At 44.5% G+C, this 24654-nt stretch overlaps 1 protein-coding gene across 2 annotated transcripts in view; it reads right to left on the reverse strand.

The window, feature by feature from the left end:
* Positions 1–19800, reverse strand: part of CHST3 (carbohydrate sulfotransferase 3) — a 45146-nt gene extending 25346 nt beyond the window's left edge. The window contains exon 1 of one of the 2 annotated variants that reach the window (XM_043551004.1): positions 19217–19800. The gene's annotated coding sequence lies outside the window, so the exon portion shown is untranslated. Of the gene's footprint in view, positions 1–19204 lie in introns of both variants that reach the window. The other variant, XM_037904884.2, reaches the window with a different exon arrangement.
* Positions 19801–24654: the final 4854 nt, after the last annotated feature.

Raw genomic sequence — 24654 nt, forward strand, 5'->3', positions numbered from 1 at the left:
CTGACACTGTGGCACCTCACTAGAAACATACCCATTAGATGATAATTCCCCATTTGCAATGACATTTTGAAACCTATCAGTTAGCCAGCTTTTAATAAATTGTATGTATGACATGTTAATTTTATCTTTTCAGTTTTTAAATCAAAATGTCCTACAGCACCAAGTCATACACCGTACATAAGTCTATTATGTTGACATTATTACCTGTTATCAATCAAATTTGTAACTTCATCAAAAAAAAATCTCAAGTTAGTTTGACAAGATCTATTTCCATTAATCCACGTTGACTGGCATTAATTATATTACCTTCTTTTAATTTGTTATTAATTGAGTCCCGTATCAGTTTTTCCATTATCTTGATCAGGACTGATGTCAGACTGACAGGTCTGTAATGACCCAGGTCATCCCATTTACCCTTTTAAAAATATTAATACAACATTAGCTTTTTTCCAGTCTTCTGGAAATTCCCCAGTGTTCCACGACATATTGAAAATCAACATTAACAGTCCAGCGAGCTCCATGGCCACTTCTTTTAAAATTCTTGGATGCAAGTTATCTGGGCCTACTGATTTTTAAAATATCTAATGGTAGTAGCCGCTGTTTAATATCATTCTGAGACACTAGTGGAATGGAAAGAGTGGTATCGTATAATATGTCTACATCATCACCTATTTCTAGGAAACTGAAAATTGTATATCAAAGTATGTGAGATTTGAGCCCTAATGGAACACAAGTCTCTACTGACAGCCACAGCCACAAGGCACAGAGAGGTCAGCCCTCTATCACCACAGTGATGATCATTCAGAAACTGAGCCTTGCTGTTCTGGTGATTGCAGGGGAGAGGCAGAAGAGTAACAATTTGCTCTCCTGCTCTTCTCCACTAATCAGCATAGCAAAAATACCTATGTAGATAGTATGCAAAGGGCAGGCAAAGGAGAGTGAAATTCTGACTGGGCAACACATGAGTATGTAGTCAGGGGGGAAAAACTGGTGAAAAGAAGTATGTGCTCATTGCTGGCATACCGGGACCTCATTACAGAGCAGAGGACCTGGGGACAAGAGGAAATTCTAGGTAAAAGGGACAGATGGTCTCCCTAACAGTCATCCTCAGTAGAGAATTCAAGGCCCAACTCTGTCCCTCCCACTTTTTATTTCCTCTTCTTCAGTACTGGAAGTAAATCCTGAGCATGTGTGCCTGCCTGCCGGCTGGGTGACGAAACAGAATGAAAAGTCATAAATGGCCCATTGTTAGCTGAAACAGAGAGGGTCTCTGTGCACATTTAACACTTCCCTCTTGGATAAATTACTCCAGCTGACATTCAACCTCCTAACTCAGTTAGTTTTATCCATGAGACTTAAATTTTCTGGGTGGAGGAGGATTGTGTTTTCTTGCAAATCAAACTCAGTTCGTGTTGCTGATGAAGGTTTTGGATTTGGTACTTCAGGAGTGGGGGCGGCAGGCTTGGTAGCTCAATCAGATTGGAGGTCCGATGCAACAGACCTGTGAATCTCTAAAAACCCAGTGCTGGCTAGCCTGGGATCACAGGAAAAGGAAAATGATGGGCACCAGCATGGCTGTATCTAACCTGATTAAATGCTTCTGTTGTTAACCCAAATCTGTCTGAGAGATATCAAACTGCACCCAAAAGGGGAAAGTAAATGGGATGAATTGTGCTTTTCTTCTTTTTCAAGGTACAAACTGATCTCAGTGTACCCAGTTTCTAAACTATTTTCATCATCTTCCAAGAGGCATGAATGTACTTCTATTTGTTCCTATATTAAAAATACATGAAAAATTGCTATCATCTGCTTGCACGGAAAAGAGAGGCCATTTTTAATACTACCTTGGGCTCACTGGATATCCTGGCAGATGGCAAGATGAACTGATTTCAGCAAACAAACTTATTTCTTCACCTTGTATTTGGCCCTGTTGCCGCTGAGAGCAGAGAGATTTCAAAAGCCCTAGGCAACAAACTATACATGGACTCTGTATTCTGTACAAGCAGATGACAGAAATTTTTCATGTTTTGAAAACAGAAGTAAATGTGTATTCACGCTCCTGGAAGGTAACAGAAATAACTAGCATTGTCTAACCCTGTTAAATGCTTCTGCCACATCATCTACACCTCTGGACAGTTTTTATTTCAATAGCTCAAATATCCAGCGATTGTTAGCTTTCCTCAGCCGCATACTATATTGTTCGAAGTGTCTCAGAGCAAACAAAAGGAACATAGAACATTAGAAATAGAAAGAAAACCCCTAACACTAAGTACAGGTGGTTTGGTGAGCTTTCCCAGTGCTTGTGATGGTCCTGTGCTTGACCCATCTACTGACTACTGCTCTCTCCACAACTAGAGCTGGAAATGTTTTTCAGTTATGGCCCAGGTTGTTACAACTGACACTGACAAGAAAGTCAAGACTTAAACTTCCAGATAAAAAAGGGTTAATAAATACTAGTCAAAGAAATGCAGTTCTTAAAAAGCAAATCTGCGGATAGGGACATACACAGCTATATATCCCCAGGCAAAAAGGACAGGCTGATACAGTGGCATTGTGGAAAATTACTGACACTTGCTACTAAAGATGTAACAAAATCATCACAAAAGCCCATGAAATGGGTTACTAGGAGTTGGCGTGAGAAGGGGTACGTCAGGCACCAGAACATACAATCTTTCATAGGTCTCTGGGGTTTAGAAAGCTGTCGGCCAGAGCTGACATTGAACATAACACTGATGATAGTAAGAAACAGATGTAACTGGTTTTAGCCACATCGGGAGGGAGGAGGGGCGGGAAGAATGTTAGAATGAAACCTTTTTCCCCCCCTAGATCACCTCTTATATCTCCAAATATCTTACAAAGATACCGGGCATGCAGTGACTGTACAGGCACAACAGTGCCCATTATTATGGGCTCAGCAGTAGCTCATGTGCTGCCTTGAGTATGAAAACTAGTTTAAGGGACTGATCCTGAGAGGTGCCCAGAGATGCTTAGCTGTGCAGGCCCTTAACAAGAGAGAATTTTGGCCAGGCTGCCCACAAAGATTATGCCTCTACTTTCTGAAAAGTGCTGGCAATTCTTCAACTTCCACCTGCACAGCAGCTAGAGCCAATGTCTTGAGAAAAGGTTTGCCAAACATTTGATCTGAACGACCAAACCTCCAACTTGTCCACACCCCGCTTGTCCAGACCCCAGCCTTATACTTCATTGCCGTGTTTACACTAGGAGTAAGCTGAATTCCTGATATGGGAACATGAAGCCAAAAGCCAAAATGGTACCAGCTGAGAATTCCTGCCACCATATTAGGGGAAACTTCCTCCAGAGAGAATGGCATCTGCATGATAGGGCATCTAAGGGTATGTCTACACTGCATTTTAAAACCCATGGCAGCAAGTCTCAAAGTGCAGTTCTACAGAGTTGGGTTTGTGGGGCTCACGCTACGGTGCTAAAACTGTGTATACATTCAAGCTTGGGCTGGAGCTTGGGTTCTGTAGCCTGGGGGGGTTCACAACCTGAGCTCCAGCCCCAACTGCAATGTCTACACTGGTCCCCACTCCACTGAATCACCATGGCTGAGAAGAGTTTAGTTTTGCAGACAGGCCTACAGAACTGTTCTGAGCAGCCTACACAGAGTAATGATATGTAGAGATTCTTTTTTTGTCTACTTTTTATTTCTTTTAAAATAGTTATGCTGTGCCAGTCCCAAGCCTGGATAAAAGAGAAGGATTCTGCAGTTGTGTCTGCAACCCGCTCGGGTAAAACCATATTGCAACCCAAACTTGAGGATGGTAGGTGCAGATGGAGCACAAAACCAAGTATCCTAGCAACCAAATTTGTAACAAGAGTAGGCACAGGGAATGTACACACTTTGTATAGTACACGAAAGCCAGCACAGGTTACACAAGAAATGAAAAAATACCATCTTAATATATTTGGTGTCGGTGATACAAAATGGGCAGGGAGTGGCATGGTGATGTCTTATGGTGCTACAATCTTACACTCAGGTGGAACAGTGCATGAAAGAAGTGAAGGGACTATATTGGATAACTTCACAATCAAGACCCTGCTGGCTTAGGAGCCAATGAACAACAGAATCATAAGTCATGCTGTAAACAAGACATGACAAGTGTACAATAATTCAAGTATATGCACCAACAAGTGCAGCAGGTGATAGTGAAAAGGATACATTCTATGAGCAGGTGCAGCAAGTACTGAATGACATGCCTAACCAGGAGTCTTCAATGCACAAATCGTCAACAACTCTACTAGCTGGGAAGGAGTCATGGGCACAGTAGTGGAAGGCGTCCAAGCTGATAATGGCAAACGGTTCTTGAATCTCTGTGACGCAAGCACCCCAGAGATAGGAGAAAGGCTCTTCCAGCACAAGAGGACTCACAAGCTCATCACCAGACAATGCAACTCTCAACAAGATAGGTATACACACAGACTAAGAGATGGGCATCTTCTTTGAGAGACATCAGAGTCAGCAGAGGAGTAGATGTTGCCTCCAATCATTTTCTTTTAGTGGCCATGTTACAATTTAAACTTAAAAAGATCACAAAGACAGACAAAAAGAGTATTTATAGCAGTAGAGATGTTCAAGGACAAAGAAATGCAGATCAGATTCCAGATTGCACTTAGCAACCATTCCAGTGATTTACAGGGCCAGGCTGATGAAAGTCTAGAGGACAGCAGGTCAAACTAGAAGAAGACAGTAGTTGAGACGGCCACGACTGAGGGCAGAAGATGCTTGGACATGGATTATATGTGGAACATAAACAGTGACTGATGAGTGGAAAGCTCTGAAGGCAAAAAAGGAACAGTGCATGATGAAGGCAGAACAATTAGAGGGGGATGCAAGATACAGAGAAAAGGACAAAGAAATAAAGAAGGAATGCAGGCCAGATAGAAATGCCTGAGTTCAGGAGAAGGCTGCAGAGGCAGAAGCAGCAGAACAGAGGGGAGATTACAAGCAATCCTACAGAATAATGAAAGACCTCTCAGGAAGAACCTGACTGTCACAGGTGATCCCCATCAGGGACTCTCACAAACAGATGTTGAAAACACATGAAGAACAAGCCAGACAATGAAAAGAACATTTCCATTCCACATTAAACTGTCTAGAGCTGACGCTTATGTACTGGTTTGAGAGAAATTACAACACTAAGGTAGAAACAGAAGAGGCACCAATAACACAAATGAAATGAAAGCAGCCATTAGCGGCCTTAAACAGGGGAAAAGCTCCTTGGGTTGACAGAATTCAAGCACAGGTACTAAATGCAGGAGGCAAAATTCTAATTGAGTAGCTAATAAAACTCTGTTAAAAAAAAAAAAAAAAAAAAGAGTGAAAGAACAAGTGTCACAAGACTGGAAAGATGGTATCATCATGGCATTGCCAAAAAAGGGTGACATCATCAGTGCGTGAACTAGAGAGACACTGTACTGCTATCAATCCCAGGCAAAGTGTTGGCTACCATTATACTGAATAGAATGAAGAAGGCAGTGGATGGAATATTACAAGAACAGGCTGGGTTCTGTCCAGGTAGATCACATTGTGGACAGGTATTCACTCTTTAACAGATCATTGAAATAGCTACTGCTTGGCAAAATCCTATCTTAATTAACTTTATTGACTTTATGAAAGCGTTCGATAATATCCACAGATGCATACTGTGGAATACTGCTAGACACTATGAGACACCAAACAAGCTGATCAACAAAATAAGGAGTATATGATGGAAACAGATGCACAGTACGATCAGATACAGGCCTGGGTGAGTGGTTCAATATTGGGACTGGAGTTAGACACGTGTTGTGTTACCACCAATCCTCTTTGGATTAGCAATAGACAGGGTGATGAAGCAGGCAACAAAAGGTATAATGGACACTGTAAAATGGGTTAGTGAAGACAAGTTACACAAGATTGACTTTGCTGATGAAACTGCTTTACTAAGTATGACCTGAAACAGAATCACTGCTCTTACACAGGAGAACAGGAAGCAGCAAAAACTGGATTGAAAGTAAATGCAAAGAAACCCAAGATAAGGTAGGAAACTGGACAACTGATGCAAAGGTCTACATGGATGGAAAACAAAGGAAACAGGTAGAAGAGTGCTGCTCTCTTGGGAGCGTGATGACATTTGAAGGTGGCTGTGATATAGATATTCATACAAGATTAAGGAAAGCAAACACCACATTTGGAAGGATGAACAAACAGAGATCTCCACATCAAACTAAAGGTCAGACTATACCATGTGATTATACTGAGCAGGTTATTGTATAGAGCAGAGACTTGGCCAATGACAGTGGCTAATAAAAAAGAGATTGGAGGCTGCCTGTGACAGTTGGCTGAGGAAGACACTAGACGTTTAATGGAAAGACAATAACAAATGTGAGAGTAAAGGAGCTGACAAGAGCAGGACATCAAAAGAAAGCAGGCTCAGGTGGCTGGGACATGTACACCCTATTGAAGGTGGGAGACTTGCTAAGCAAGCACTGACTGGATACTCAAAGGAGGAAAGAGAAAGCGAGGAAGGCCCAGGAAGAACTGGCAGAAGACAGCGACAGAGGATACTGAATGTACTGGCATCACCTGGGATGCACCACGTTTTGGTCAGAAGTGAAAATGAGTCCCCCAGTGCACGGCTGTCCCATCACAGAAGGTGGCAAATGATTTTGTACAACTGAGGAGGGACACCGGACTGCAGGGCATGCTGCAAGTCAGGACTGAGGTGCACTGGTACAGTTGAGCAGCAGAGGCCAGAACTGGAACAGTGGCATGCAACAAACAAAGGACTGAGGTGTGTGGGCTGCCCTGGATAGGAACTGCAGCAGGGCTCCAGGAGAGGATTCTCTGCCTTCTCTCTCCCAGTTGTGTACACATTCACACATCTCACTTACTACTCTGCAGCTGCACACTCACGGTCACATACTCCATCTACCCTAGCTGATGGACCCTGGAATAGCATGGTTTGCCCCTTGAGGGGCCTGGGGCCAACCAGCCCTGCTGGAGTGTCAGACCCCACTTTGAAGGGGTCAGGTGATGCCTGTAAATGGCTGAGAGAGCTGAGGAGGAAGGTTGGCACCTGTGAGAAAGGGGAACAGAATGAAAGGCCCCTGTAATCTGTGTCGGTCAGGGGAATAGCTTTGGTTTGGGTTATTTTACTAGTTTTGTGTGTGAATTAATAAACTGTGCCTGAAAGAGACTGGTGTGGTTAGTCCTTCCTGGGCTGGGGAAACAAGCCAGCAGCAGTACAGACCCTGTCTGTGCAACCATCAGCGTCAGCTCACTCGTAACTTCCCCTGTTGTGAGTATCTCAGGGGGTGGGTGGGAGGGAGGCAAAGTAAAACAGTAAATAAAAAGTCCCCAAACCAAGTAGTCAGAACAGTTTGGTGAGTTCTCCCTGCTCTTTTGATGGTTCAAAGCAGCACTTTCCAGCAAGGCCCATCTGCTGTTCTTCCTACAGCCAGAACTGCAAATGGTTGCATCAATAGTACAATTACAGCCCTGAGGAATTCATTTCTTCTTTCCTGAAGCTGTCTGCTGGCACCATCTCACCTAACTAAGCGTAATTATATACTAGCATCACTTGCAATTCTCTGTAAGCACAAAACGCACAGATGGAATTGCTGTCTTATATAGGGAAAGGGAGGGAAATGAAGGTGTCAAGGAGAAAAGTATGGAACGAGAGACTAGGTGGGCCAGCCACCTGCCAAAGTCAGTCAAAGGGAGTTTGCTCATGTCCATCCATTCCTCCATGTTGCAAACTATGGGCAGCAATAAATGGGAGACATCATACAGGAAAAGAAATAAATTTAACAGTTCAGATTACTAGGGCAAACCAGTGCAAGGTGTGAATAAATGGAGTGACATTTTCCCCAAATGACTCAATGGTCAGCGAAAGAGCTCCTAGAGTGTGAATTGTGAGCATCTAGTTCTAGGTCCCATCCCCTTCTTTCTGGGATTCCTTCATTCATCCATCCTTTCTTTCACCTCCAACCCCTGCTTTTATGACTGTACTCAGAGACAAAAATCTCAGTGGAAATGAACTTGTAGCACTAATTACTCCTCTCCAATGCCCTGGTGCTACTTCTTTGAACTTGATTGGGGTACCAGCTGGTTAATGCTGCCGTAGAGTATTAATGTTCTAGAATCAGAGTACTCTAGTGTCAGACAAGGCGAAGGCTCCCCTTGTCTCGGAGTAATGGAGTCTGCTTTGGTGTCAGTTGGGACGAGGATCACCTTAGTATGGAAATTCATCTAGCATAAGAAATCTTGAACGGGTTTCTATGTGTTCATTTTGCATAGACTTTGTATCTCCTCTGCTGTGCACATCGCCATCCTTCTGTCTCCATCCCCAGCACTCCTCTCATACTCACTCTCCAGGGATAAGCGGCACTCAATGGCTAAATAGTCAATGATGTTTTATAGCTTGATTAGTGCAGGGTAGAGATGTTTCTTCAAACCACATCTGAACTGGCTGACTACAGACTACATTGGCCAAATTCAGACCCATGTAAGAGGGTGTAACTCCAGAGAAACTGCAGCCTGCTTTAACCAACTCTGAATTTCATCCCATCAGTCAAACTGGAACTGTGACTACAGCTCCTGGAAATATTTACAGTATATATAAGTTCACAGACAATCTGGAGTGACTGCAAGAGCACAGTTCGCTTGAGAGGCTCTCCTAATGCCATAAATGGCAAAAAAGCAGTCCTCTTAATGGATGGATTGGCTGTGGACTATTTATACTTGTGTGGACTGCATGTGATTCATTGCCTAGAACAAAGACCTGAAGCAAGAATATCCTTAAATAGGAGTATACTGGAGGGCTTACTAGGACACATACCCAATCACAAAGGGAACTGATGCCCCAGCCCAAAGGTCTTCCCTTCAGCGTGTAGTTTTTGAGGGGGCTACTACAGGACTTAGTGGCAGCCAGAGCTAGGCAGAATGCAAGTAACTCCCATGTAGCTCAATCCTTTTTCCAGCATTCCTGCTATTTCATGCCTGGGCCTCCACCAAACAGACCACCAGACCTGATGTACAGTGCTTAACTAGATGGTAGTTTTGTGATGTGAGCAAACATTCACTGAAATCAGCAAACATTTAATTTGTAAGCCTCAACAGGATTCAAACCTTGCACACCAACAGGAAAGTCTTACACACTAATGCACTGTGCTACTTATTCCCACTTCAAAGAATCGTATGGAACAGAATACATAGACTAGGATATTCCTGCCAAGTGGGAGTTGCTTTGTTTCTAATTCCTGGCTGTACATTATAAGTGCTGCAGGTAGCACTGCAAATAGTTAAGGCTGACCAACTCCTTCCACTATAATACTCTGTTTTCAGTTGCTTATAATATATATATATTTCATCTTTTTACTTGATCAGCTTAAAAAAATAACTGAGAGCTAATGAGGAAAAAACACTGTGAAAATAGCAGTGGGATAAGAAGTGTAGTCTTAGTTGTGGTTTCTGATGCTATTTTTGTTCACAGTGTGAAGAAAACCTTGTAGCCTACAAGTTGCTTCTAACCTGACTGCCTCTTCAGACTACATTGTATTAATCACTATAGTGGTTGTTCAAACTTTTACACCTCCTTCGGAAATGTATGACAAATTCTTCCTGCTCCCTTTCTCTAAGTGAAACTTTCATGCTGCCTCTGGACTTTCTCAAATTATGATGTTACTAATGTAAAAATAAAATAAAGTCTTGGTGGATTGCACAGCTTGTTTTCAAAACATATCCTCGGAAATATCAGCTTGACTTAGGGATTCTAAGCATGTAAATGTGGCTACATGCCCTCAAAATAGGAACACTAGATAAAGAGGGTGGTGTGTGTGAATTTATATTCACTAGGCCATTCTCACTGTTAGGCAGACAATCTACTACTCTGTAGCCATCATCTTGCCAGTTAAGCTGGGAGCAGCCATGCAAGAAGGAGTCCCATTAGGAAATGCATAACATGAAGCAGCATGAACATGGGACCAGTGTTGCTTGATTACAGGGTGAAAGCCTTGGGCTGGGTTTGACTGACAAAGCCGTTTTGTTTTGTTTAAGATGATGGCCAAGCAGAATTTTATTTAAAAATTAAAATCAAAGAGTATCTATGTGAGTAAAAAAATTGTCGCACTGTACATTTTTAAAGCTTCCTGAAATAGGACCAACTCCCATCCAAATTAAGCAGCCACCTGGAAAGCTTCAGTCAGAGCAGAAAGGTTGGAGTTAGTGAGTGTACAAGTAACTGCTGTACCACCCTACCTATGATGCTTTAGCATGGATATAGGGGACTGACTTTCAGTGATTTTCAAGGTGGCATCACTAGAAAACTCCCAGAACTCTGTAACTTTAGGTTAAGAGCATTTTTACTCTCTCTCCTACGTGGTTCTGTTGCAGTCTCTTGATGCAAGGAAGAGAAACTGGATGGATTTATACCATCTCTCCTCTGAGCAAAAAAGAATTCTGGCGTATCTCTGTTTCGGCCAGTGCAAGCAAACAAGACTCCCCCACACCTCTTCCACACATTATTTACAGCATTGATTCCAGTAAGCAAAGAGTCAGGGAATCCAGTCTGAGTAGGTCCTCAGACTCTCAATGACTCCTCTGTTTTGACACAGCTTTGGCATGAGTTAAACTTGGATCTCCCTAGCTGCCAGCCATCTAGAGGGTTGGATGGCAACATGTATGTGTAGGAGAGGAATATAGGGAAGGAGTACATAGGTGGGTATATATGTGGATGGGATGGGTTTGAGTGGAAATGTACAAGTTGTGTGGATGCTGCCACATGGCAGTGGCCTTGCATAAAGGATGATCAAAGGCAGTCTTGTTAGTAGAAATATATAAGTGACAGCATATGTGCACCCAGTGTTGAGAGCACAGCAGATGTCCGATATGGGCAGACTTTTGTCACTTCTGAATTGTTATTAGCAAGTTCAGAAAAAGAAACTGAACCTTTAAAACTCCTTCTTCCCTCCCTATGTTTCCTACACCAGTCTGCCTTCCTCTGTCTATGCGGCTAATTTTCTTAAAGCTTAACAATTCTCCTGAGTTCTAGGTTCTCTGTCATCTGGGGCAGTTCAGGTTTTTTCTTTCTTTCATTGTTTTTGATTTTGTTTTCAAATAAAAGTAGTCCATGCAAGGCCATAAAAAGAAGAATGGACCATTGCTTCCTCTTTGTTCTCTGTAGTACTCTGGAGGACAGAAGCAAACTATGGAGACAGAACATTGACTGCTCTATAAGTCACTCATGTTGCAGTCTATTTATTCATACATTTTGTAATTAGATTTTTTTAAAAGCTACTAATTCCTTGATATTGCTTGCCCTGTTCTTCTCATTTGCTCATTTTCCCATCATCCACTACAGGCTAACAGCTGTTTCTCTCTCTTTTAATATTTGTTTCATTATTTTGCTAGGGTAAATATATCAAACATTATTATTTGTATTATGGTAACAGCTAGAGGCCCCTGTTGAGATCAGAGCCCCGCTGTGCTAGAACCCATACGTACACACATGAAAAGACAGTCCATGCCCCACAGACCTTACACGAAGACTACTTTGAATAGGTTTTCCACAGGCCTGTTAAACTAAATGTGCTGGACACTGCAGCAGCCATTGTTAAAAGAAAAATGCAAGTGAGAGAAGGGGCGTGTTCTGGCTTTTGTTTCACAGGTGGTTGCTGAGACCCACAGAGATTGGGATTTGCCCAAGATCAGGCAGGAAGTCTGTGGCAGAGCTGGGGATTGAACCCTGATCTCCTGAGGCCCAGACCAGTCCAATATTCATGTCTATTCTTCTTTTTTTTCTATCAATTTATAGTAATTAGTTGCTTTAAAACTCCATGGTAGTGGTTTTTACATCCTATATCTTGATACATGGTCTGTGGCCAGCAGACAATTTCTGTCCAAACTTGAGATGATTTAAGCAATTAGTTTTTGAGATACAGAACTCAGACAATCAATTTTTAATCCTGCTTTTAAAAATTTGTCTAACTCCCCTCCCTCCCTCTCCCCCATATCTTATCTCAGAAACAGCTTCTTCTAGAAACTTCAGATGAAGTTTACTGAGAAGCTTTGGGCAAGGTCTAGTGTGCGTGACCAAATCTGACACAGGGAAAGGCATATTTGTAAGATATTCACTGGCAAAATAAGGACCATCAGCATGAGGTATCAGGCTCCAGCAGAATGTAAAGGGCTATCAGTTGACTGGTGCAGACTTAAGCTTTCTTTGTTAGTTTTCAGTACGTTTCTAACACTTCTGCTTGTGGAGAGAGCCTTCCAAGTGGAAACTCTTTGCTCGTGAGTTCTGTAATGGATTCTTCTGAAACATCAGAGATGGCAATGGCAGGAAATGGGACACTGGGTGGGGTGGGCCAAGGTTTTGAGGCGGCACTGAGCTTTCGCTCTCTCTCGGGTGCTTGGCTGGCTGGTTCTTGGTCATGTGCTCAGGGTCTAACTTGATCGCCTTATGTGGGGTCAAAAAGAAATTTTCCCCCAAGTCAGATTGGCAGAGACCTTGGGGTCTTTTCACCAGCCTCTGCAGCATGCTGGTCATTTGCCAGGATTATCTGGGTGTATCTTACTTAATTGTTTCCCTGCCATTGTGGGAGCCTCAGGCCCTGATGCACCTTGGTCCACCCTATTCTCTGCTGATGGGATATAATTGTCTATTCTCCTGGCAGCAGTAAAACTTTGGTCTAATGTCTGTTGCTGGCTTAGTGTGTGGCTGCTGAGTGGGGTTGGTGGCCTGTGCTATACAGGAGGTCAGACTAGAGGATCTGATGGTCCATTCAGGCCTTAAATTCTATGACGGTAAAAGAACAGAAAAATTCTGGCCCACTCCCCCTTGTTAGCTATGGCCTTGCCCAGGCTCTTCACTCACTCATTTGCTACTGACATCTTCTCCTTCCAGGTGCACCTCACGCCAGGCCAAAGGCGACAGGCACCATCAGAGTCTTCATTACCCACCCACTCCTCTCTGATAGCTGCTCTTTTCTTCAGTAGCTATGCTAGCAGTACTACCAGGAGAAACTGTCCACGCCTCTCCCCTATTACAGTACATGAGCCAGCCCAGCACCTCCCTTGCCCTTACAGAGACTGCAGACTTCTTAAAAGCCTATGCAAAATACTGACAAAAGAACATCACAAGTCCCACTCTCAGCAGCTTTACGTTTGCAGTGGAAATCCCCTCCCAACAGGACTGGAGAAGGGCTTAGAGACATGTCAAGAAAGAAAAATGAAATATTTTCCTGTCTTTGTTAAGCTCCCAACCCCTATCAACTGCTGTTTGAAGAGAAAGTTGATATTACTCTGCAGAGAGAGAGAGAGAGAGAGGGAGCACACATTCCAAGGTTCCTCAGAACTAAAATAATCCAATTGTACCTTTCATACCGCAAGAAATGAAGCTCACAAATAAAACCATGAACCAACCATATGCTATAACAGCATCTGACTCTTTGCAGTTTTCCCAGAAAACTGCATGGGCATTCTGTGGCTCATTCCTCATCCCACTTCCTCCCTCCCTCAATTCTAACACGTCTGGCCCTGGTGAGTTTAGAAAGACAAAAGGAAGGACTTGTTTCTGACTCACATACCAAAATTTCAGGATAGAGCACTGGACTGGGACTCAGGAGGCCTGGGTTCTATTTCCAGCTGTGCCACTGGCCTGCTGGGTAACTGGGGCAAGTCAATTCCTCCCTCTTTGTGGCTTAGTTTCTCCATCTGTAAAACTCAGGGATAATGGTATTGACCTTCTTTGTAAATCCCTTTGAGATCTACTGATGGAAACTGCTATTTAAGAGCTAGTTATTATTATTATTATTTATTTTATGTTATGGGTTACATAAAGAATCAAATCCTGCAGGTAAAACTCCTATTGACGTCAGTGCCCAAGTAAGGACTCCAGAATTTCTGTGTCTTGTGTGTGTGTATGTGTGTAAAGAGAGAGAGAACATGCAAGGGTTATACTTAAGTTTAAAATAGATGTCAGTAGTTTTCTTCTCAGCCTGTTTACTCACTGGGGTTCATGGGAGGTCAAGCTGGGGACTTCCTTATTTATTTTCCTCACTTTGCCTCACAGTCCTCCTCCAGACCACTCTGGATAGGTTTTCCACTGCCCTGTTAAACTGACTAAGTGTGCTGGGTACAGTAGCATCCACTCGGAAAAGAAAAGCTAGTGAGATGAACATTTGTAAGAAAAGAAGCTGCATTCTGGCTCCCAACCCAGCCCAGGCGGGGGAAACAGGAAAAAGTGCTAGTAAAAGCCAGCAGATCTGTACTGGTATTTTTATAAAAATCTTTTTATGTATTTACTTCAAAATTCTGGATACAGATGGACTTTCTAGGCCCATTATTTATTATTGTGTCTGCCTTGAAATAGGAACTGATCGTTGATAACCAGAATGGGATTTGCTTTTCTGTCGCTCCTTTTATACTCATGGAATCCCAAAGGGCTTTACTAAGCAATGACTTGGGCATGAGGCGCTTTATTAATAATGGTAGTGCTGCCATGACTCTGTAGTTCAGATGGATCAGTGTGTTCTCTTTTCTCTACAGCAGAAGCACACCAGCCTGATAAGGTGCTGTGCTATGGCAGGATGCTGGCCCTTTCTCCATGGATAACAGACCTGGGCTAGCAGGGCTCGCACTAACACTCTAAAAAAAGCTGCGTAGACAGCACTGTGAAGTTGCAGCTGGGGCTGGAGCTCAGGCTCTGAAGACTAAGGAAGGGGGTGGGCTTCCAAGCCCTGCCTCCAGCCCAAACCACAAGTTCAAAGCGCTGTCTATACAGCTCTAAACACTAGTACGAGCCCCACTAAGTCTGTTAACCTGGGCTGGCAGGCTTGCTCCAAAATGCTGTGTTGACATCCCATAGTGCACACCTGAGAAGGAGAATTGTCTCTCCTTTCTTTCTCTAGCAGTTTTGTTTGACTTGTCATCTGCCCCCCCCCCCCCTTTTCTGGTTGCCTCCACTGGGCTTTTTGCCAGGGAAGTCTGTTGAAATGAAGCAGAACCCTGTTATTGTTTGCTGGATCTGACTATAAGTGAAAAGTGCCTCACTGGATATTTTTGCTGCCTCCAAAAATACTCCATTGACTCAATCACAGTTAAATGAAGATGGACTTTTCAGGGAAAGACATCAACACTGGACAGAGGGCTTGTTCCAGGTAGCATTTAGATAGCTGCTCTCCAATCCTCCATCCCGCTCATGGCTCCGTAAATACCTTCCAACTGGTGTCTTGTAAAGGCGGAAGCCCTTAGCAGATTGTGCTCTAATTTTGTCTTCATCAGCATTACTAATTAACTCAAGTTAGCTAACACATTTGTGCATGTCAGCCTGGACACCACAAATATTTGCGGTTTATCCTAGAACAAATGTTTGTGTCCTGGAACAAAGGTTTGGGGCGTGTCCAGACTGGTAGCTAACTTAAGCTAACTGATATAATCAACCAATTGGAGTTAAAAATCTCTGGTGTAGACATATACTATGTTGCTAAGTTATAACCCTGGTATAAAGGGGAACTAAAAATGTAGTGGCCAAGTGCCTCATGTTCAGGAAGCTCTGACAAAGAACTGCAATTGTGGAAGAGCTTGCAATGTCTCAAATCCACTCCAGAACAAACGAAACACTAAAACACAGTGTGCCATACCAGCTCATTATATGCATTGGCCATGTAATTTCATGTTATAACATTACAAGTCCAGGCAATGTAATAATGCCCTCAGAAACCCTTTACTCAGAAGAGGAGTAAGGAGGGCTGGGAAACAATTTTAATAGGAGAAAAAGTGATGAGGGAAACAAAGTTAGGGGCTTCGGGTTCCACTTGTTTTACAAATATGAAAGGCTAGACCCTACCTCTCCTCTTCAGTGCCCTGGACACATTCAAGCTAAGGGTTCTGCCATCAGACAGCTTTTAAGCAGGAGAAATGAAAACCACACAAGTAACAGAGAATGTAACTCCCTACAACTGTGAGGTCTTTGTGGGGCAGATGGAACAGTAGGGGCGGACTGGGAATGAGATGGCAAGTTGTTGGGAGTCTTGATGAACGTTTCAATTTCTACTCTTCTATCTATTAGAAAGCAAGGGTAGCAGGAGGCTGCTTCTCCTGTCACCTCTTGGGCCATATGCCCTTGAAGAAATTATGCAGGTATGTGATTTCTCTAAAAAGGCGTGATACAGGAAATGGTTTGGGAAGGGGAAAGAGCGATACAGCATATAATTTACTAGTTATTCTGTAGACTACTTAGTAAGAGAGATCATCTCCTGGACCCATCTCCCCTCCCAGCCCAACCCCCAATCACTGCCTCCTTGGTTCCCAAAGTGGTTCACTCTGCAGACCACCAAGAAGGGCTAAGAGGGGCACTGCTAAGCCATGAGTAGGCGGGCCAGAGAACTACTGGCTTACACCCCGCATAGGTGCAGGTAAAGAGGGAATGAGTTGTGCCTGGCTGCTGCTGCTGTTTCTCTGTAGCACAAGATACAATGCTGACTGGTGTGTGCACGCTCTTCCCGCTCCGTCCCCAGAGCACATTTGGAACAGTCGCCCAGCTTCTATGGGAATGGAATGTCCTTTTCTATTTCTCATAATCCCCCTGACCCATTCCTGCACTAAGAGAACAGAGAAACTGCTGAGCACTGTGCCTGTTCAATAGGCTAGTCTGAGACCTGCATTGCTCCAGTTTTATTGTGTAAACAAAGCAGTATGTTAGCCTGATCCCACTATCCAAGCTCCTGCAGATAGGACAGGAAGCAAGAAGTAGTATTAAGAAATAGAGCATTCCAGCTAGTAAATAAATCTGTTGTTGTGCTCCTGGGGAATTGGTGTGAATATCCCAGAATGCATCTGTGTGCATATAGCACATTTCCAGGAAACATAGTGTCCCCCCAAAAGCAACAAGTCAGGTGTGTGTGTTACTGACTAACATCATTATCTCTTCAATACCCTGCTCTGGACCCATAAATCACCCCACTTAGTAGTGGAAAAGGACAAATAATGCAAAAAGGGACTTAGATCCCTTGGGGAAAAGAGGTAAGTCAAGATGAAATCCTGTGGTTTATACATATAGGGATCTATTCTCCCACTGATGAATGAGGGATTTATGTGGATAAGTTCTCTGAATATTAACAGGAATTATTCACAGAAAGCCTCACGTGCTCTGACAGAAGAATACACCCATGTGTCTGTTTCTCCATCTCAGAGTTTGGCTACAGCAATCAGCTAAGTCAACAGGAGTCAGTGCTTCTGATAACTGTGGCTGAAGTCTAAAATGGAGGAATTAGCAAGATTTGCGGTGGACCTGCCAATGCCCACTCTGCATCAGAACTCTCCGGATGGAACTTTCAGACACGGACTGGTGCTTAGCCCCAGTCTGCACCAGGGAGAAAGAGAAGTGAGGAGAATTTTCCACACCTCTGAGCAAGAAAACAGGGTTGACAAGAAAGATGATGCAATTCCAAGATACTTATGAGTAAGTTCCCTTTTCTAGAGCCAGAAACATTGCTCTTTTTGGACAGAAGCTCACAGTTAGAGCTGGACTGTCTGTCCTTAATTTTTAACAAAGTAACCAAAAGAACTACATGGTGTGGGAGGTTCCATTGCTAACAAGATCTTCTCTCCTGAAGAACTGCATTCAGATCTAGCTAACTCCAGTAGTGAAATGAAGTCCTCAATGGGCATTTGTCCCCAAAACCAAGACGTGGTTTAGCGTAGTTGACATTCTCTGCCCATGAGAAGCCCAGGAATTATCAGAGGGTGCTGCATGCCAGGCCTGCCTGAGGTGGATTGTCAGAGGTGGATTCTCAAAGCTGTCTATAGTAGCCAAGGCCAGGAAAGATGCTGCAACTAAAGACTGAAGTCAATTGGCAGAGGTGGGTGGGTGAGCCCATGATAAAAACTGAAGAAAGTAAAGAGCTAAGGGGGAACATAGAACATTTTAGCTATCGATATTAAACAGGAATAGCATCTGCAGCTACCCTAGCTAGGATACAGTTACAAAGATCATCAACCTTTCTGCTTCAGAGTCAATACTGATCATCAGCTGGGATCAGGAAGAAATCCCTCCTTCCTCTCCATGTATAGCACTATGCGGTGCATTAAGGAGGTTTTATACCTTCCTCTAAAGCATATGATCATTGTCAAAAACAGGATATTGTACTACTATAGATAAAAGGACTGCCAGGTTTCTGATATAGTTGCACTTCCCTATTCTTCATGTCATGGAAAAAGAAACCATACCTAGCACCGGTCCCTTTGTTTCCACCTACCTGGATATGAGAGTCCTCCTTAATTCCAATGAATATATTTTTATTTAGTAGGTTAAATATAGTTAACTGGCCAGATCCTCAGCTGGTGTAACTAGCATAACTCTGTGCTGGCCCAGCATATTCAAGGCAAGCATTTTAGCCTGTGCATTGAACTGCCTTTCACTCCCAGCAATGCTGCTTCATTTTAAATCTGCTGGCAATTTACATTCTGGAAGGAGGTTCCATGAATCATTCCCTAAAACTTCCATCTGAACAGGCCGCATTGCACAGCACACACACAAGTTTTCCCGAATTGTATCCCAAAGTTGGAAGGACAATCAGTGCAATGATTCCTGCCCGGGGAGGGTTGCAAGCGCTGCTCCCGGCTTTGCAGGAGAGCCTGACCCTCCACCTCGCAGCCTGGCTTTGGGCTGAACGGCTTTTTATCTTCTCTTTCTGTTTCATGCCGCTTATTCCCTTTCGCAGCGTGGCCTTCGCAAAGCCAAAATCCGGCTAGTTGCTCCCAGGGACCCACCGTGTCTAGCTTGCTCTTGGGCTCTGTTCTCTCCCTGCCTTCTGGCCGTCCTGGTTCGTCCCTGGGGGAGCGCTAGGAGCACGCTGAGTGCTGCGGGACAGACAGACAGACCGACCAGGGGCCCCCCGGATTGCCGCCAGCCGGCGCAGCCCGGCTCTCCCCGCCCCACCGCGCCCGGCCTGTGCTCGCTCTTCTCACAACCCTCGGGCGTGTCCGGGGGGGCAGGGGTCCCAGCCGCGCTCCTCGGGGCACGTTCCCTGCCCTCCTCAGGGAGCAGCTGGACGGCGCCTCCCCCGCGCACGGTCCCCGCTCAGGCTGAGCGCGCCGCGGGCATCCGCGCACGAAGGGTCCCCCCCGCCCCACCAAGGAACAAAAGCAGCGGCGGCGGCGAGGCGCCGGGACCGTGCACGCGACCGGCTGCCTTACCCGGCCCGCGACCCGCCTCGCTCCTCCCGGGGACGGCCGCGGGGAGCTCTGCCCGGCGGGACGGGCTGCGGCCGGGGGACCATCCGCGCTCGCTCCTCCAGCGGTGCAGCGCCCTGCTCCTGGGAAAGCGCCGCGGCTTCCCCGTGCCAGGCTGGGGCTCGCTCCCTCCCGCAGCCGGCGGCCGGGCTCTCGCCCCGGGCTGGATGCCTGGCCTTGGGGGGAGGGGGGTTGCAATGGACGAGAGGGTCGGGTCGGTTTCAGAGCAGCCCCCGGGGGCGGAGGAGCGAGCTGGCCTCCCCCAGGCGCAGGCACACGAGCCTCACGCCGCCGCCTGGAGCCCGGAGCGGCTCCCGGCCCCTCGGAAACTCGCTGCTGGGCCGGAGGCAGCCGGCTAGCCCGCGACGGGCGGCGCAGGAGAGTTCTCAAGTGAGCCGAAGTCACCAGCGGGTCCCCCTGCGGCGGGCGGCGGGCCCCGGGCTAGAGGAGGAGACAGGCGAAGGGAGAGCCGCCTGCCCCGCCCCTCCCCTCGCCGCTCGCCCCCTCCTGGGAGCAGCCCGCTAACAAGGACCCTTCTGTTGGCTTTGTTCGAGACACTCCGCGCCACGCCGCCCTTCGCGTCTCCGCCGCTGGCCGGCTCTCGAGGCGCAAAGCTGCTGGCGGAGGTGGCCGAGTGCGCATCTGGCCAGACGTGCAGGGGGGTGCAGTGGCTGCAGGAAAAGAAACTTGGCCGGGGCGGGGGAGGGCTGTGAGACAAGGTGTGTGTGTGCGGGGCGGTGGGGGGATGCAACGAAAGGGCAGGACACACTTCATCTGTGTTATCTCCGCACTTCTGATTGCGTTATCCCTCCCCTCTGCAAGCGAGGAAATAACTTAGGAGGGAATCGCACGTCTCTGAGAGCCAAAGCTCTGAAGTCACTCGGATCGTGACTTCCCACTTTAGTAGGAGGGATTTCAAGCTCCTTTTCAGTCGGAATATTCCAAGGCCGTTGTCGACCCCGTTTATTACAATTGTATCAATGGTAATTTTGCACATGGATCATGGGTGGGATATGACGCCCTTCTCCTCGCTGTAGTATGCACAAAGGGGAAGAGGTTACACAGAAGTAAAAGCGGGGAAGTGTGCATATCATATCTCTTTTTTAAGGAAAGTGCTTTTGTAACTAAACAGTTTCCATATTAGTGTGGCTGGGTTGTATTTCATATTTTCATTATTGTGTATTTTCTGTTGCTCCAGGGCTCTTTTGATGATGAACTAAATTTGTAGCCCTTCTTGCTCAGCTTTTGGCAATTCGTGGTAATAATGCTTCCACTGTTTTCCATTCCAGAGCGAGGGGATCTGACACAGTACTGTGAAAAAAGAAAAGGAGTATAGTCTCTAAGGTGCCACAAGTACTCCTTTTCTTTTTGCGAATACAGACTAACACGGCTGTTACTCTGAGTACTGTGAAAGCTTTTTTCCAGTGGAGGGTGTTGATCTCAGATCAGCAGCTGCTCTTGGGAGAGGACACTTCCTTGCACTCAGGTGTTGTGGTTTTAGTGTAATACCTGGATGGAGCAGATGCAGGATGCAGATCTGAATTTCAAACATCCCAGAGTTTATGGATATTTAGAGACAGGGTTAGATTGGGGACCATTTTTAGTTGTTACTGATATGGTGACCCAAAACCGGCAGTTATTAAAAATATCCTGCATTGTCACATTATACTTCTAGCACTATAAGGTGTATATGCACCCCATTTATTGAAAGACTTTAGGGGATAACGGTAATAGGTATATAACCATGTATACACAACTTTAATTCCACTTGAGCATTCAGATTACATTATAAACCACAAAGCAGCATTCAGATCACCAGAACCTGTGAGATGGAATTTATTTGTGTGACAGAGCAGCAAGTCAGTTATTTTGGAACAGCTGGGTGTATACCAAAGATTCAGCAAACACATGAGCCTCAGATCCTTGTATTTTTTTGTAAAAACCCTTCAGAGCTTGTAAACCTGCTCCCACTCTCCCCTCCTTTCACTGTAAACCTGAGTCTGCAAGCCCACAATGAGGTGAGATCCTCAAATAAATAATAAATAAACCACGTGGAAAACTGCTCCACCAAGAGGTCAGGAAATTCATTTTCTCCCCCTAAAGCTCCTATTTAAATTGGCTTCTGACTCCAAATGCAGAAGCTAAGCAAGCTGCTGAAACATTGTAATGGTAATGTTTTTTCTAAAATTGTTGTATCGGTTTCTCACTATAAATGAGATAGTGTGAGGATTTGTGTGGGCATTAATGCATATGCAGCTTTATATGTGTACACCACTTTGTATATGTTCACAGTTATGCACATGGAATGTGTGTGAATGTATGTGTGAGCATATGTTTGTGTTATGGTGTGTGTGTGTGTACATAAGCGAGTTTGTAACCACATATGTGTGTGTGCATGAGTATGCAAGTGTGTGTATTCATAAAAAGAAAAGGAGGACTTGTGGCACCTTAGAGACTAACAAATTTATTAGAGCATAAGCTTTCGTGAGCTACAGCTCACTTCATCGGATGCATACAGTGGAAAATATAGTGGGGAGATTTTATATACACAGAGAACATGAAACAATGGGTGTTATCATACAGACTGTAACAAGAGTGATCAGGAAAGGTGAGCTATTACCAGCAGGAGAGTGGGGGTGGTGGGGGGGGGGGTGGGACTTTTGTAGTGATAATCAAGGTGGGCCATTTCCAGCAGTTGACAAGAACAGTAGGAGGGGAAATAAGGGGAAATAGTTTTACTTTGTGTAATGACACATCCACTCCCAGTCTTTATTCAAGCCTAAATTAATTGTATCCAGTTTGCAAATTAATTCCAATTCAGCAATCTCTTGTTGGAGTCTGTTTTTGAAGTTTTTGTTGTTGAAGAATTGCCACTTTTAGGTCTGTAATCGAGTGACCAAAGAGATTGAAGTGTTCTCCGACTGGTTTTTGAATGTTATAATTCTTGACATCTGATTTGTGTCCATTGATTCTTTTACGTAGAGACTGTCCAGTTTGACCAATGTACATGGCAGAGGGGCATTGCTGGCACATGATGGCATATATCACATTGGTAGATGCGCAGGTGAACGAGCCTCTGATAGTGTGGCTGATGTGATTAGGCCCTATTTTGGTGTCCCCTGCATAGATATGTGGACACAACTGGCAACGGGCTTTGTTGCAAGGATTGTGAATGTGTGTTTTTGGTACAATATCTACCATAAATGTGAAGATGCCCTCCATGTGATAAACAGCATAGATGTGATAAATGTAGTTATCATTCACCTAGGGCTGCATTACCTGCTATCTATCTCCCCAGGATTTATTCTAACATCCAACCCCTTGAACAGTTGCCAACAACTTCTTTTTTAAAAACATCCATGTGCACAAGAATGTTCTCTGCTTCCTCCACCCAAAGTACTCCAGCCTGAGGCCTAGGACAGGCTAGATTAAGGCCTGAGCCAGTGACAGCTTTTCTGTACATAAAAATGTTGCAGCCCCACAGGGCTTGAAATGTGAGCTATTTATCTCTGTGAAAGGGAGATTCCCAGAGTACTAATGAGGGGCACAGCACTCATTTCTAGCCTTGCAGAGCCACAAAGTATCAGACTTTAAAGCTGCAATGTTTCTCTATATAAAAAAGGCATTTTAGATCTTGTTTAACGAGCTCCCTCTGAGCCCTGTATGGTTGGACTCATGGTAACTAAGGCATCTGGCTTTATAGAGAGAGGGATACAACAAATAGTCCCAATAAAAAGTTTAAACACTCTTTAACATTCCCAGAATATTTTTTTCTGTAACACACATTGGGTTTTACTGGCATTCATTTGGGATGACCAGCATAATTTACTAGTGGCTGTGCTACTCCTGGGTAAATCACCCATCCCAAACTCAGGCTGATAAAATCTTTTAGATACAATCTATATACGTGTGTTTGTTTAATGTAAGCATGTGTGCCTTTAGGAACAGTTTTCAGAGTGGTAGCCATGTTAGTCTGTATCAGCAAAAACAATGAGGAGTCCTTGCATATGAAGGTTTGTCTTTAGGTATGTGTTTGTTTGTACATGGAGGTGTACATGGGTGTCTGTATAAACGGTTGGTGAGTGCATACACATGAATGTGAGTGTGTGTATATGGCAGCCTCAGCATACTGTGTGTCGGTTACAGCTTCCACCTATCAGTGCTGGTTGGTTATTAGCAGCTCACTACCCTTGTCTTCCACAAAGAAGGCTGTTTAGTGGATTCAGGTAACAGGGTGCATGTTAGGAACAGGGCTTGTTGTATTAGGTGGAAAGCATCAAGATATTTCCACATCCTCCAACAACCACCGTGTGCTCCTTAGCTTGGCTTGTTTTACCCTTCCTGTCTACATTACAGCCAGTGCTGTTTTATTAGACCCCGCCTCTTCATTCATGTCACACCCACCTTGCTGGAGCAGTGAACCTACTATTGGTTGTATTGTTTGGCTTCCTTCATCTTCAGTTCATACCTAGGAGCCAAAATGTTGGTATTGAATGACATTGCAGTTAGATATGGTAGCCCAGATAAAATTCTGGTACTGTAATGGTGTGGCTGGACACTATGCAGTCAGGAGAGTCTTATATAGAATGCTGGTGGGGAGGGTAAGAGAGACGGACTATATCTCTATGGGTTTATATTTAAAGAATGAAAGACATTTGTTGCCTGATCCTGTAAGCCTTTTATGTATAGTGTTCCCATTGAAGCAAGTGGGAGTTATGCAGAGGGCTTGCAGGATTGGGTCTATGTAGATAATGAGATTAGACATATGTGAAAAATGATGGTTATCTGGATTGATTGCGCACCATTGGGATTTATATGTGATTTCTAGACATAGTTAAGCTTGCAGGATTTTTGAACTTCTCACTTATTGTGTCCATTGTAACAAGGGGCTGTGTCATATATGTTGTGGTTAAAGAAGATTCTAATCAAAATATATACCGGTACTTTAAAATTATTATAATGTTGAAATGAATGCAGAAGGAAGAGGGTCTGTAATTGGCTATGCGTGTTATCTGAGAGTGATGACCTGTGTAGGCTTTTAGTACACTATCAACAGGAGTAGCAGTATACTGGGGGCGTTGAAGGAGAGCCAAAATCTTTTGGCGCTCAGGTTCTGTAAAGTCAGAATGTGTGCCCTTGCTTTATTTCACTTTTAAATCTGCATGATCCTTGCCAGATTTCAACTCACTTAACATGGAAATACCGAGAGCAAGCCTCTTCTCAATATATTTTCAGTCACAAAAATAACAACAATTATCTTCCCATTTATAGAACCCTCCTTCTGAGGATCTCATAATACTTTACAAACGTGTATTAAGTCTAACAATCCCCCTGTGACATAAGGATAATTTCACCCATTTTACTGATGAGTAAACTGAAGCCCAGGAGGCTTAAGTGGTTTTTCCAAAAAGTAG

Source organism: Chelonia mydas, chromosome 7, assembly GCF_015237465.2.
Source record: "Chelonia mydas isolate rCheMyd1 chromosome 7, rCheMyd1.pri.v2, whole genome shotgun sequence".
Lineage (NCBI taxonomy): Eukaryota > Metazoa > Chordata > Testudines > Cheloniidae > Chelonia > Chelonia mydas.